This window comes from Tinamus guttatus, unplaced genomic scaffold (genome assembly GCF_059628265.1).
Source record: "Tinamus guttatus ecotype Peru unplaced genomic scaffold, ASM5962826v1 Tinamus_guttatus_pri_ptg000710l, whole genome shotgun sequence".
Lineage (NCBI taxonomy): Eukaryota > Metazoa > Chordata > Aves > Tinamiformes > Tinamidae > Tinamus > Tinamus guttatus.
Window position 1 is genome coordinate 696,970 of NW_028289244.1, and position 14,289 is coordinate 711,258.

At 58.3% G+C, this 14,289-nt stretch overlaps 1 protein-coding gene across 2 annotated transcripts in view; it reads right to left on the minus strand.

The window, feature by feature from the left end:
- ARHGAP26 (Rho GTPase activating protein 26) overlaps window positions 1-14,289 on the minus strand; it is a 76,406-nt gene that overhangs the window by 55,399 nt on the left and 6,718 nt on the right. The window lies entirely within an intron of this gene.

A 14,289-nucleotide genomic window follows, 5' to 3' on the forward strand; every position in this document is an offset into this window, starting at 1 on the left:
GCACGCACGAGGAGGCTTCCCCTTACAGACACGGCCAGAGAGCGGCTACAGGCCCAGGGCCCTGCGGGAGAGGGGAGCACGGAGCTGCTTCGAACAGCGGAGCCGCTCTCCAAGGACCTCCGGACGCGCCCCGGTGCTGAGGCCGCCACACTTCAGCACACGAGTGAGACTGCTGCTCTGCAGTGGGAGAACACGGTGAGGCTGGGGCATCAGGAGAGCCAGGGGCTTTCCTGGGTGACACGGGGCAGGGTGAGGAGCCACGGAGCCCACACGGAGCCACGCACCGGGAAGGAAGGAGGAGGCGCAGGACAGGCAGCGGGAAGCAGAAGTCTGTCTCGCACCAAGACTGGTGCTTTACTCCCACCCGAGCACAACCAGGGCTCTTCCTCCCCTTAATGGCACATTACGCGCTGAAGGCACCTGGATCTGGGGGCAGTGCTTTCAGCAACACCTTCTGCTACAGCAAGACCTAATCTGCAGTGAGCAAAGTCCAGGGCCTTCCTCTGCTGCCCTCCCCTCTGCTCCAAGGGGCAAATGCCTCTAACATTCCAAAACTAGACACGAAAAGCCTGCAGGAAAGTTCCCACGTTAAGGGCTGCATGCGGCTGCGCTAGCTGCACATTAATCCTAATTAGAGTCACTTAGGGAAAGCAAGCCAAATGTGCCAGGGCTCCGTCGCCTCCCGGCTCGCGTGCCAACCACGGAGCTCCAAGGGCACTCGCAGGAGAGGGGCCAGGGCTGGCATTGCCAGGCACCACAGAGACCCCATGCGCAGAGCGGATCAAGGAGGCCCCGGCCGTGCATCACGGAGATGCACAGAGATGCCGTGTGCTGGGCACACGCTGCCCATCAAGATACCAAAACACCGTGTGTCGCGCAGACCCGACACCTGGCAGAGACCTGGGACCTCCCACGGGCCCTGTGCGCTGCGGAGACGCTGGGCATCGCGCAGACCCCGTACACCTGGCAGACCCCGTGCACCAGCAGGTCGTGCCGGGCAGGCAGCGCCCATCGGGGCAGAGGGGAAGGCTGGCAGCTCCAGGGCGAGGAGATTCCTGCTCCCCCTGCTCTCGCCATCCCGCGCCTGCCCAAACCAACTCCGTGGTGAACGTGCAATGCACCTAGGATGTGTTTCCTGCTCAGCGCTCCTCCGGGTCTCTGGCAGGGCAGCTCCCATGGAGGGGCAGCTCCCAGGCTGACCTGCAGCCTCTGGAGCTCCTAGAATGTTCTGAGGTCGGAGCCGCCTTTCCCGGTCCACGCGAACGCTGAGTTCCCCTGGGTGTCCCTGGCCACTGAAGGGAGGGGAAGCAGCAGGGACCAGCTCTGAGCCAGGTCCTGCCTCCCAGCACAGGAGCGCAGCACCCACGGGCAGCACAGCATGGCATGGCACAGCTTCGCACCACAAGCCCATTGCCCCTGAGGAGCTTGAGCTTGATGAAACCTCCAAAATACCCCATGGATGAGGCACCCGGCTGCAAGAGCAGAGTGATGGGGCGATTCCTGGGGACGGGCAGGGAGTCAAGGGGCTGCCACCACGCAGCCAACAAGCCCTGCTGTAAAAACGCGCTGACTGGGATCATCACCAGCTGCCAAAGGCAAGTTTTATAAAATCAGCGATCAGAGTAAGATACGGCCACGTAGGATGAGCCACCAAATTGTGCAAGAGCGGCTGCTGCTGTGTGTGACCTCGCGTCGCGCGGGCCTGGGCTCTGCAGCTCCCCGAGGGCCCCGCGGCGGCTGGGCTTCCAGCTCGCTATTCAAGCTGCACAAAGGACAAATTCCAATGGCTCCTGCACGGGCCGGGACCAGCCCCGCGTGGCAAGAGGGCGTCAGCAGAGCCAGCAGCGGCAGTTAAAGCAGTGCCAGGGGGGATGACGCTGCCAGGGCGCCCGCGAGCAAGCGCCTGCCCGCGCCACGGCCGCACCACGCTCTCACCCAGAGCTGCATTGCTACACTTCCTGGCACAAAAATTACTTAATAATCTATATTTAATACCCTCAGGCCAACAGGAACTGAAACTCCAAACCCTTCCTTCCCTCGGCACAGAGAGGAAGGGCCCTGTGCACGGCAGGTCTGGTTGCTTGAGCTTTACACCGTCTGCAAAACCTTCACAAAATGTGTGAGAGCGCTACGGGCAGCGCAAGGAACCCCCTTGCCCTGCTCTGCCTGTCCAAGCAGCCCCCTTGCCCTGTCCTGCCTGTCCCCAGCCATTGCCACACGCATCACCGTGAGGACATGCACGGCACGCAGGGGGACTCGTGGGCAGCTGGCAGGGCCACGCGCCGTCCTGCCTCTCCTCCGGCTCACACAGGGCCAGCACAGTCTGCCCTGGCACCCTGACACACACAGAGGAGGAGGGGTCCCGGGACCAAGCAGGTCACCTGTGGGGACAGCACAGAACAAGCCCCTTGCTCACCCGCAGCAAAGCCCGGCCATGGCCTCGCTCCCGGTGCTGCACGGAGCGGAGAGGCACAGTCTGGGATGTCTTCCCTTTTGCTCACCAAGCCTGGTGGCACCGGGGAAGCTGCAGCTCTGGCCTTGCTCTCCGCGGAGCTCCACATCTGGGTCCCCAGGGCTGTGGGGTGGGCAGCACAGGGACAGCACTGCATGCACTCACACAGCCCCATGCGCTCCCTGAGCGCTCCCTGTGCTCCTGCCTAAGGCCGAGGATGGTGGGAGCTGCCGGAGCGCTGGGCGAGCGGCTGTGCATGCAGGGCACGGGGCGCCCGGTCAGGCCTCGGGACCAGGGCAGCAGCTCCCACTGCCTCGCGAGGTGCCACCACCACCCAAGAGGGCAGTCCACCCCTGTGACAGCTGGTACCGCTGCCAAAACAGGCGGATTAGAGCTGCTAAGGACGCTTAGGAACTGGCAACGTAGCGTCTGCCACCGTGGCAGAGTGCAACGGAGCCAAGGAAGGGGCTGCAGCCCCCCGGCACAGCCCAACGCCTCGTGTGCTCGTTCTGGAGAGCGGCTCCGCGGCACCAAAAGCAGAGCTCGTGTCAGAGCACTGCGCTCCTCCCGTGCGCACCCGGGAGCAGGGCGAGCGAAAGCACCGCTCTGCGCCACCCGCCGGCACCCGCGCCAAGCCGCGCGCAGGGGCCGCCTCCAAGCAGCGCGGGTTCATAATTAGCAATGACGTGTTTATTAAATAACTTCTCAGCCAGGTGGTTGGAGTTAATCAGTGATTTAGTACTGGTCTGTAGCTGCTGGCAGGTTGCGCCTTTGAATCATCACTCTAGCTAAAACAAAACAAGAAAACCCACAAGAACAGAGAATACCGCAGCCCTGCTGCGCCTCTCAGTAAGGCCATGCATAAACGCATGGGAAAAGGCTGCACTGGAGCAGTAAAATGAGGGTTTTAAGGACAGGGCAAAGAGACCACGCTTACGCTGACTGCGTGCAAGGGGCACCAACAGTCCTCATTAAGCGCTTAATGTTGGACCCTGGAGCTGGTGCCTCTAAAAACAGCAAACTGACCTTGCAGGCAGGTACGGGAGAAGCCAGGTGACTTACGAAGTTCACGGAAGAAAGTCCTTGCGCACGGATGGCTTCCTGTGCTCCACTTGCTAAAAAAATAAATAAATAAAGCATCCTCTTACCAAAGACCTGCAGCCTGCTGACAGATTACACGTGTAAGGGATGGGAGGAAAAGACAGGAGACAGGCTCAGAGCACGACGGGAGCAAAGCCAAGCCCTTAGAGACCAACAGGAGTTGGATGTTCCCCCTAGGATGGGATTACTCGGTATAGAGCTTCATTTTTTTCAATTTGCACACATTCCAGCCGATTTTATAAGAACTGAAGATCTGAGCAGCCTCTCCAGGGACACGTGGATTTGGCGGAGCAGGGGCACAGCCGTAGCTGTGTCCTGCTGGAACACGCCGCCTCAGCACAACTGACTGCTGTTTTATTGCCTTTACAGCACAGAGCTTCCCGCTGCAGGTCAGCAGCCGAGTCCCGTCCCGCTGATGCCCACGGGGAGGTCGGGAGCTGAGGATGGGGACTATGGATTTGCAGGGACGTTCGGAGCGGCAGAGCGCGGGTTGGCCTTCCCGACCGCAGAAACAGGCAGCGCAACTCCAGGCCCTGCACAGGCCCGTCTGACAGGTCTTCTCCAACTTTAATATTTATGAATCCCTTTAAAAGTCTCCCGTGCCAATTATAAGGATCGTTAGATAGGAGAAGCGAGGCCTCCTTGCCAGAACGGAGCTGTGTTTGTTTAGAGAGGCTTGGAGACGAGTGTTTGCGTTGGCAGCAGCATCCTGTCTGCAGGAAAGCGCTAGGAATGTGCACGCGGGGATAGGAAGGGGTCAGGGCCAAGGCCCGGAGCTGCAACGCGGCAGAGCTGCCCTTGCCCACAGTGACAGGAGGGGACAACAGCAGCCCCACGGGCTGGTCCTGTTCCCACCGAGCTGCTGAAGTCCAGGCAAACTGGGGTGCTGCATGTGGGGGTGCTCGGGCCAGCAGGAGCTGCCAGGGCTCCTGCGCCTGTTTCTCTCCGAGCGCCAGGGCACGTCGTGCCGCTCTTCAGCCTCGCCGTCTGCCTCGCTTCACACACTCGGTGCAGGTCCATACGGAAAAACATTTGCCAGCGGGACAGAGAATCTATTGTCGTGTGAATGGGACTATTGACCGGGCTCAAACAGTGCAGCAGATCCCAGGAGCACACTGCGGACGTGGATTATTTTCACGGTATTTGAAGAGATGAAAGTCCTCTGCTTCACAGCAAACGAAGGAGCAAACAAAGCCTTGGAGAAGGATCGCCTGGTTACACTGCTACAATTACTCACGCTTCCCCACCAGCCCAACAGCATGGCCACATCCGTCTGCCATCCCCAAATCAGCAACATTCCCAGCTGTTTGGGGACAGTTACCAGGCTGGGATGTTTTTCTAAGGCTTGCTGAGACTCCCAAGGAAAGGCAGGGAAGATCCAAGAGAAACTCTGAAGGAGGGTCCCAACCATGCAGCTGGATCCGCAGGCACAGGCAGCTCTGCATGAACACGAGCACCCATCCCAAGCACACGACCACATCCCATGGGATGCACAATCCACAGGGCCGAGGGCGCTCGCGGAGCGGGGCCGCCCAAACCCTGAGCCAAGCCCCCGCCTGCCCAGTGTGAGGGACGACTTTGTCCGACTGTAGCAGACCAGACGCAGGACAGTTCAGTCCATGTGAGCTGAGGGCGCAGACGGCTCCGTCCGTGAGCTCCCAGCTCCGGGGGAAGCGAGCTGCAGTGAGGAAGAGCCAGTTCCACCAGCGAGGGGTTTGGCCTGTGCATCCACGGGGGCAGGTATTTGCCGAGGAAGAGAAGAGGGTGCCTGGGAGAAAAGCAAGGAGCAAGTCCCTACCTTGGTTTGGGAATGGGCCTTTAATTTACCTTGCATGGGGAAGCGGGGAAGAGGGATCCAGCAGCTGCTTCCCACAGACCTCAAAAGCAGAGAGCAGCAGGCAAGGAAGGGAGGGAGGGAGGCTGGGGCCTCGTCTCCTTTGCCTGCCTTTGATCCACAAACAATTCACTCCAGTGGAGCCGTGGGCCGAGCTGCGAGGCAAGGGCGAGGGTATTCCGGACGCAGGGAGAGCCCTGGGAGCCGCCCCCGGAGTGAGGCCAGAGCCGCCGAAGGTGCCACGCGAAAGCAAATTGAGAGTCATGTGGAGCAGACTGCAGGAGGTGACGCTGCAGCACACACGGAAAACAGCGGAGACGCAGACTGCGGAAGGCTCCTCCTGAGCCCCTGCAAGCACCAGCTCCGAGGGAAGCAAAGGAGGAGAGCGAACACATGCGGCCACAACCCGCGACCCGGTGCTGTCACTCCCGGGGTCATCACTGTCACGCTTCCTCTCCGCCCCGGCCAGCCAAGCAGCATCTGGACATGACTTGGGCAAGCAGCAGTTTTATCAGTTCCATTATGTTACGGACATAGGAACTTCTCACTTAGCTCTTTGACCAACTACCTTCAGGTATTCAGAAGAAAACAGGACTTTCATATCCTATTTTATACAGGAGGAAGCTGAACAAAGCGCAGAACGTGGCCCCCGTGCCCACCACGAGGGAGATCCCGGGCTGGCATGGGCTTCGCCAGCTCCCAGCACAACCCGGTGACCCGTGCGGGTGCCCGGCCACACAGTGGGGACGGCGGCACAGCGGGCACATGCAGCACACACACACACGTGATTCTGATCCCGATGCATCCGTGAGGGCCGCGTCCAGCAAGGGCCCCATCCCACAGCACCGAGCCCGGGAGCGGACAGCACCTCCCTGCCCGGGACAGCCTCACCCCGAACACAAGGTTTGTAAGTGGCTCCACAGAAGCCGCTCGTACCCGCTGCCCCCCAAGGCTGCTGCGGGTCATGGGCGTGCGCCCAAGGCGCTCTGCAGGCTGGGGAGTTCAGCCTTGCATAACATCCTGCAGCAACGAGCTCAGAGGCTGATCACACACTGCAAGAAAAATTACTTCCTTTTATTCATCTTGAACTCGCTACTCTTCTATTTCCAGCAGCTGCCGCCTTATTTTAGGAAAATAATCATTAGCTGAAGCTCTCTTCCCTCTACCTCCCTGCCTCTTTCCAAATGAAAACCAACCCTAATCTTTGTGTTTCTGGACATTTCAGTCATGCCCAGACCCTGCTCGGCTCCCGAGAGCGGGTGCCGACCTCCCTGGCGGGTTTGCCCAGCCCCACACGCTGCCCGGCCGCGTGGGCTGTTCTCCTAGCACCTGCCCACACGCTTCCAGGGAAAGCGGACGTGAGGGGCTCTCCCTTTCCCTATTTTTCCTACCTGTCCGAAGAGGATTTGCAAAAGCTCCCCTGCCAAACGCTCAGTTCAGGGCACCACACAGTTGTGCCTTCCCTTAGTTCTGCACTAAATGGGTTATTTACAGAGCGGAACCGAGGAGCATAATGAGTAGCACAAGCTCTTGATTGAGACACGGAGCCAGAACAGACAGAGACAATGCAGGAAGGGAGTGGAGGGAAGCAGTGGAAAATAACTTGAGAAATCTAGGAGCAATTGGGAGCCAAATCTGCATGCTGGATAGACAGACTGCTGCGAGCTCTCTATACGCACAGTCTAGATAAGCAAAGCACGATGAAAGGATGTGCAGCCCGTGCTGGAAGGGCTCCCGGCACCTGGGAAACCCTCGGGAGGCAGGAGCCTTCCTCTGCGCCCTGCAGCTTCCCAAAGCAGGCCTCCCAGCTCCCAGCTCATGCAAGTGAGATGCAAAAGACCCGTCTGCAATGGAGGCTCCCGGCCAAGGCCTCCAACAGCCGGTCACAAACACAGCGGACGGGGTCTCCCATCTCCGCAAGGATTTTCCTGGGCTGCAACAGCCGGGACTCAGGCACTGCAGCGCCCGCAGCAGCAATCACCCTATCGCTCTGCTTGCTGCTTCCAAAGGCAGCATGGTGCACAAGCCAGAAATGCCGTGTTACTTCACGTTTGCTACATTGCAAGCTTGAAATTATGAAGTATTTTTCAATTTATGCCAGGCAACAAGGAATTATACACGCACGCGTGTGTTTATACTTGAGCAGAGTTATATGCACATAGACTCTCCTGTATGCCTATAGACACACAGGACCTGAACAGCTCCTGCACGGAGGATGCCGGCAGGCGCGCAGGTACCGTGCATGCTGTCTACTGGATGGGCGGGTTGCAAAACATGAACACTTGCAGTCATTAAAAACAGGAGCCTCGTGCAAGCGCAGCGTTCTCCTGCGCTTCCCAAGCCCGAGGAACTCATCATTTCCCTGGAGCTTCATGGGGATGCGGCACTTCCCTCCACCTCCTCTCCGAGCCACGCAGGCTCCACGCAGGGCGGCCGGGCTGCTCCCGCTCCCCCACAGCTGCGGCCACCCCAGCACTCTCCTATGCAGCGTTTATATATAAAATGCATTGAATATGTACACTTGCATACGAGCGGTCCTCTCTATGGAGCTCCCATTTCTCTGAGCTGCACACATTTGTTACAGAGGTAAGACGGAAAAGCCACATTTGAGAGCTCTTTTCCCCTCAGTGGCAGCGGGGCGGGAAGGCAGATACACGACAATGTTACATGCTCCTTCGGTCATTACGGTTTCTCCTCTGAGCCTTTTCTGCCTCTTCTTTCTTTTTAAACCCTGAAAAGATGTCACAGAAAAACAGCCCAGACTGCCCCTGTTTCCATAATCACTCATTGACTGGAGCCTGGAATCACATTTCATTAAAATAAAATGCTCTGCCCGAGACAGTTAATCAATTTAGAGGACACTAATCCAAGAGAAATTTGCTCCTGAGCAAGTTAATAAGCCATTAGTAAAGGAGGAGCCCTGGGTAACGGCTCCCCGTGCCAGCACCCTCTGCCCGAGCCGCGCGGGAGCTCCGCGCAGACACCATGTGCTGACGCCGAGCGGGAGCAGATGACCTCACGCAGTAATCATGCACGCGGATTAGTTTGTTATTAAATCTAATTAGTTAGCAGCCCAGCAGGGACCGCGCGGGACTCCCAAAGGGGAACGCTCTGCACCGTAGGAAGCTCTTGGGGGGATGAGAGCATCTTTCTTGGGGGAAAAGGCAGGTTTCCTGCACCCACCGCCAGGACAGAACAAGGGGCAGAACGAGGGGCTTTTGCCCGATGGCACAGCTGACACTGGTGCTGGGGCTCACGCGGAAGGGCAGATCTTCCATGATGCCCAGGTGAGGGGCTCAAACCACCCTCTGCTCCACCAGAAACGGGGAGGCCTTGGGGTGCGGCAAGGCTTGGATGAGGTATCCAACAGGGCCGGGATCCTGGAATTGAGCACCGAGCCGGCACCTGCAACGCGCCGCTTCCTCCAGCACCGTCATCTCACGGCCGCCTCCTGTGGGACTGCAAACATCCCACTCACTCGAGTACAGGCTTAATATCGAGGACAGAAATGCCACATGATAAAACAGCAGAGATTAAACCAAGCTCCTAATTGCATGATCAAAGCCCGAGTAAATCGGCGTTAATTTGCAAGCCCCTCGGGTGGAGGTGTCCTGTCTCCCGCAGAGCCAGCTGCGCTCCGCGTCCGCGCTGCTCGCGGGCTGCCTGCGGCGCGGGACCCTTCGGAGGCGCGCGAGCCCCGCACCGGGCACGGCTCCCGCTTGCGTCGGGAACGGCCCCCTCGTCCAGCCACCGGCTTTCCGCACGCGGAGTCTCCCGGAGGGCAGCCATGGATTAGAGCAACCCGGGCACAGGCTCTCCGCGGCGTGGGAGAAACCCCTGCTGTCCCAGCGTTTCACTGCGCTCACTTCGCTGCATTCAGGGTCAGGGGACACGAAGCTCTGGCCCCAGCGGTGCTGGCAGCAAGGGGACGTTTCACGACGCGCCACGGCCGCGCGCTGCCGTCGCGGACGACAGGCACAGCCGGAAAAGCGCCGGCAGCTCCGAGAGCCGCAAAGGCCGCCAGCTTCCGTTTCCTCTCATGGAATTTGGGGATATCCTTGTCTCCAGCGCTTCCCCACCACGCTCTTGGGAAGATTGCTGCTGAATGACTCAATTTTGTCCTTTTTATGGGGAAAAAAAGATAATTCCAAAACCGCAGAGGCATGTTGGATGAGCAGCTCATCTGACGGCTTAAGAAGTGAATGCCTGAGAAGCAGAAGGGACCTTTCTCTCTGCAAAACTGCGTAAAAACTTCATAGAAAGCTGCTTTTTGCTGTTCCTTGCGCTGCACGCCATGGGCAATGCTGCCGGGAACGGCGACGCGGTCCCCGGCAGCGTCCGTGTTTTTCAGAGCCTTCCTTCTAAACACACTCACCGCAAGCTCGCGGCGCCCACGAGGGCATCGCTCCTGCAGGCAGCCCGGCTCCTTGCCACCCGCACGAAGCCACCGCAGCCTCCTTAGATGGCGCTAACGGGGACAGGGCTGTGCCCACACGCACCACCCAGGCACCACCACTCCCGTACCACGCGCACAAAACGCGGACAATGCGAAACCCGGCGCCTTCGGCTCCGCAATTCCCAGTGCAACATCCCAGGGAGCTCCCAGTGCTGAGCACTCTGCAAACACACACCCGCCCGCTCCTTCTTGGCGGGGAGAAAACTACTTATTCTCTACCAGTCTGAGGAGCTATTTATTGCCTTATCTCGAGATAGCAGCTCCTATCTTCTTAAAACAGATTCCTCTCTGCCGCAGCCCGGACAAGGGCACAGGACCATCTGTGGGCAGACGCATGTGGCTGCAAGGGTTTGGGAGGAGGGAACGGCAGCCTGCGTGCAGTCAGGAGCAGAGCCAGGCTGCCCGTGCGGCAGCGAGCAGGGACACGGCGACCGCAGCGCCGGGCACGGCCACGGCAGCCCAGGGAAAACGCGTCCTTCGCAGCCTCAGCTACGGTTAGTTTAAAAGAAAGAAATGTAAGGAGATTAAAATAAGCAACCAGACCTCACCAAAGAGCTTGCGCATTAGCTGACTAAACCATAACAACCGTCAGCTTGTGACAAACGCCATGTGTCTCGGTGGCAATTAAAGGAGAGGAAGCAGCATCTGCGGCCTCTCTCCGCTCACTCATCTCTTTCTCACATCGGCATCTCCAGCCCCATGTGCCGCACAGCTTTGCCCACCACTTCGCATGCAGAAACCATATGGTTTGGAGGCTTGTGTACTTTGCCTCAACTCGAGCTAGAAATTAGCTTGGCATTAAAGTAGAAGAGCTCCCCTTATTCCCCCATCCCTACACCACGGTCCTCGCTCCTGAGAGCATCTCCAGCTACTGCAGCCTCCTGCACCTGGGGGCATGGGTTGCGTTTCTGCTCATTTCTCCAGGGAATCAGCAGAACTACAGGTCTCCTCTGCAACAGTTGGGAAAAGTCAGGATGGGGAATGCAGGTCCATGCTCCCCACGCTCTGCCCGACACCGCTCGCTCTTCGCATCCCAAAGCGAAGCTCTGGGACAGCACTCGTGCTAGCGGCAGGAGAGGCTGCATAAAGCAGCTCTTCAAGGCACGGGAGCAGGCATTGCTCCTGCTTGTGCACGGAGCAATTAAAAGGAAAAGGGAACAGGTGGGCAGGTCCTGGCGGCGCCGGCTGGCGGAGGGGCGCGTGCCAGGAAAGGCGGCAGAGCGGCCGCGCGGGCTGATTCATGCGGCGCGCGCGGGCTGCGTGCGCGGGGCCGCTCTCCCTCCTCGCCCGCCCACGGCAGGTCGCGCTGAGCCTCTTCGTCACGCTGCGCACGAGGCTGGCTCGTGTTGTGCTTAAAATTAACAGAGCAAAAAAAAGAAAAAAAAAAAAAGCAGTGATAAACACCCAGGAAAACACATCCTCCTCCTGGGGTAGCTGCTGAAAGGTGACAAAGGGCACAGAAAGGTGGCCCAAAGCGCCCTGGCCCTGAGGCATCATGGCTGAGTGAGGGCAAGGGAAAGGCCACATGCTGGAGCCTCCTTAGGTGCCACCTTGGTGGCGGCCACCTCCACAAGAAGAGTCAGTTGTCCCCAGGAAGAGGAGGCTGTCCCTGCTGGAAAGGAGCTGCCTGAGGAGCAGCGCTAGCGCAGGGCGCCCTTATCTCACCCGCTGCTGCGGACGGCTTATAAGGCCGAGGGGAGCCAGGGCCTCCTGCTGGGCCCAGATTAGCCAGGGGCAGACGTGGTGCCAGGCCTGCAGCAAAGGGCTGCTTGGAGCCGCGTGGAGCGGCAGGCGCGCTGCGGAGCACGGGGCCACGGAGCGCTCCGCGCACCTCAGCGCTGGGAGCAGCGGGGCCGCCCGGGGAGGAGCGGGAGCTGCCCCGTCCGGGGAAGCAGCGCGGGACCTGCGCAGAGCTGCAACGCGCTCGCGGGTCCCACACGCAGCGCCGAGCGCCGCTGCTCCCCCAGCCGAGCGCTGCGGCTGCCCCGGGCCCTGCAGCGCACGGCAAGTGAGCGCAGAGCTCGTCCCCCTCGCCAAAATCGGGGCCCGTAGGCACCATCCGTACACAAAACCCGCTGTGGGGAGCTCAGCAACAACGAGCCTCTCCTGAGCGGAGCAATATTCCTGTTGCTACTGCAGAGGAAGAGGAAGAATTTTTAAATTGTGCTGAAAATAAATTGTATTATTTGTATTACATCTAGCTGCAATAAAACACCAGACAAGCTATTAAACGCAGGACTATTAAACCACTCAGATGCAAAGAAGTCCTCCTCCTCTCTGGTCCCGTCTGAGCAGAGGTAGGACTGCTCATCTGAGCTATAATTACACCCCTCTGCTGTACTGCAAAATAATCCTTGCACTGAATGTTCCTACAGCCCTTCAGAAAGGAAGGGGAGGTGAAAAATACATCCCGACACAGATGAGCCATGAGTTTGAGGCTGAGAAAGACTGCAAAATTACATCTTCACTAGATGAACAAAGCAGGAGAAAACAGAAGTAACTCATCGTGGAAACACAAACCAAAAATCATGCGGTTCCCATCTCAGATTGCTCTTGTGGTTCACTTGTATGGCCAATGTAAAGCACACAGCTGGCAATGCAGGAGGAATTTACAGTGTCCAGCTGCTGGGCATCAATTTTGCACTGTCAATTTAAAGATCTTCCCAGACCACAGCAGTGAGACGCGGAGGGAGTTTTCTTCTTGAGAAGAAGAAACCTCCAGCAGCTCTAAAACGATGACATTTACACTGCAGAACCTAAAACTGGCAGATGGCATCCCCCTCCACCTCCTATTTTCCTCTCTAAGCAGGAGGATGCTAAGCCCACATCCAACAGCACTGCGAAAAAGCCACCTTCATCTGAGTCGCATCACGAGCAGAAGCACCGAGCGCCTGGTTACGACGGCTTTGAGGACAAGACGGCATTTTAAACGGGAACACAGCCAGGCCGGGGCTGCTGGAGCGAGCGCCGGAGCGGGAGGCCCTAGATCCTGATCGTGACCTGGTGACCAAGTCGCTCCCTGGCCTTGGCCAGACCCTTTGGCTTTGTCTGAGTCTCCACGTGCCGGAGAGGGATAACACTGAACTCCTGTCTCCCAGGAGCATCACTGGAGATTAGCTGGCCGAAACTCGCACAAAGCTCCCCGTATGTGTTACGGCTAATAACAGCATAACCAGGAACTTCCATTCCATCTGCTAAAGAGATCTCATCTGCCCACCTCGATTTATTTCTGCTAGTGGTGATGAGGTAGAAAACCTTTCTGAGCTCCATTTTGGTAAAATGAGTGGCCCAACATTTGAAAAAGCAACAAGTAAATTGAAAAGAGGAGGAAATCTAGTGCGCTGCCAGCCCAAGGCAAGATTAGATCTGGATTAAGCCCCCATTATTCAAAGCTGAATACCATCACCTGCTGCAGCCACAGCACCACGGTAAGAATTTCCCCCAACAACAGTCGGAGCACCAGAAGGGCACTCAGAGCAAGAGCAGCAGCTCATGTCCTGCAGCCAGCACCAGTCATAGGGTACCAGAGCACGGAGCAAGATGATGTGGCAAATGCCGTGTCCCTCAGGAGCACGGGACCGAGCCTGGGTCTCCGGCACCGCTTCCTCCTGCGCCAGGTGGACGGGCCTGCTCCGTGGCTTCGCTCCAGCCGCGGTGACGCTGCCACTCACAGCAGAGCGGGACAGGGCTCCTGCGCCCGACGCATCCGCCCTCCGCAAGGAGGAATTTTCTCAGCAATTTGAGCATGTAAAGTGTGTTCTCCGTGGAGAGCAGCATGACTCACCTTGATAATCCTCCCACCCGGCTGGTGCTGGGAGGCTTCTAGCACCAGTGGTTCAATCCGTGCTTCAACATCGTTTCCTAGGGCACAAGCAGTGCAGAACTTAACTCCAGTGGCCATAGCAACCCAACATGGGATGTTTTTCACCCTCTAGAAAGCATCACGCTGGTTTACACTGCAATTCCAATCTGCAAGAGTAAAGATCCTCCTAGACAGGAGCACATCTCTAATTGTTAATCCTTGCACCTGCAAAAAAAGGACCCTTCCTAAAAAGATCAGACCTCTGTATCTTAATTTCTGCTTTCCCCAAAACTGTACACAGAAGACAGGAGGGGTTTGGGTGTTTCTGCTCCTTCAGCGAGGAGCAGGGCACAAGGAGCACAGCTCAGAGCACAGCTGGAAGCTCCTTCGACTCGGGCTGCGCTGCCTTCAGGGGTTTCTCCCAGACATTTCTCTCCCTCCCCAGGCCAGTGCTGGGGCCCAGGGAGCAGAGCAGAGGGGACCGAGGACAGTGACATGCTCTGGGGACAGGTACTGCTCTTGTCCCTCCCAGGAGCAGCAGCCGCCAATGACACTCTCAGCTCGTTTTACCCTGGCACAAGCTGCTCTGGCCAGCGACGATGGCTGCACCCCGGCTGCCTGGGCAGCACCGCGCAATGGGACAT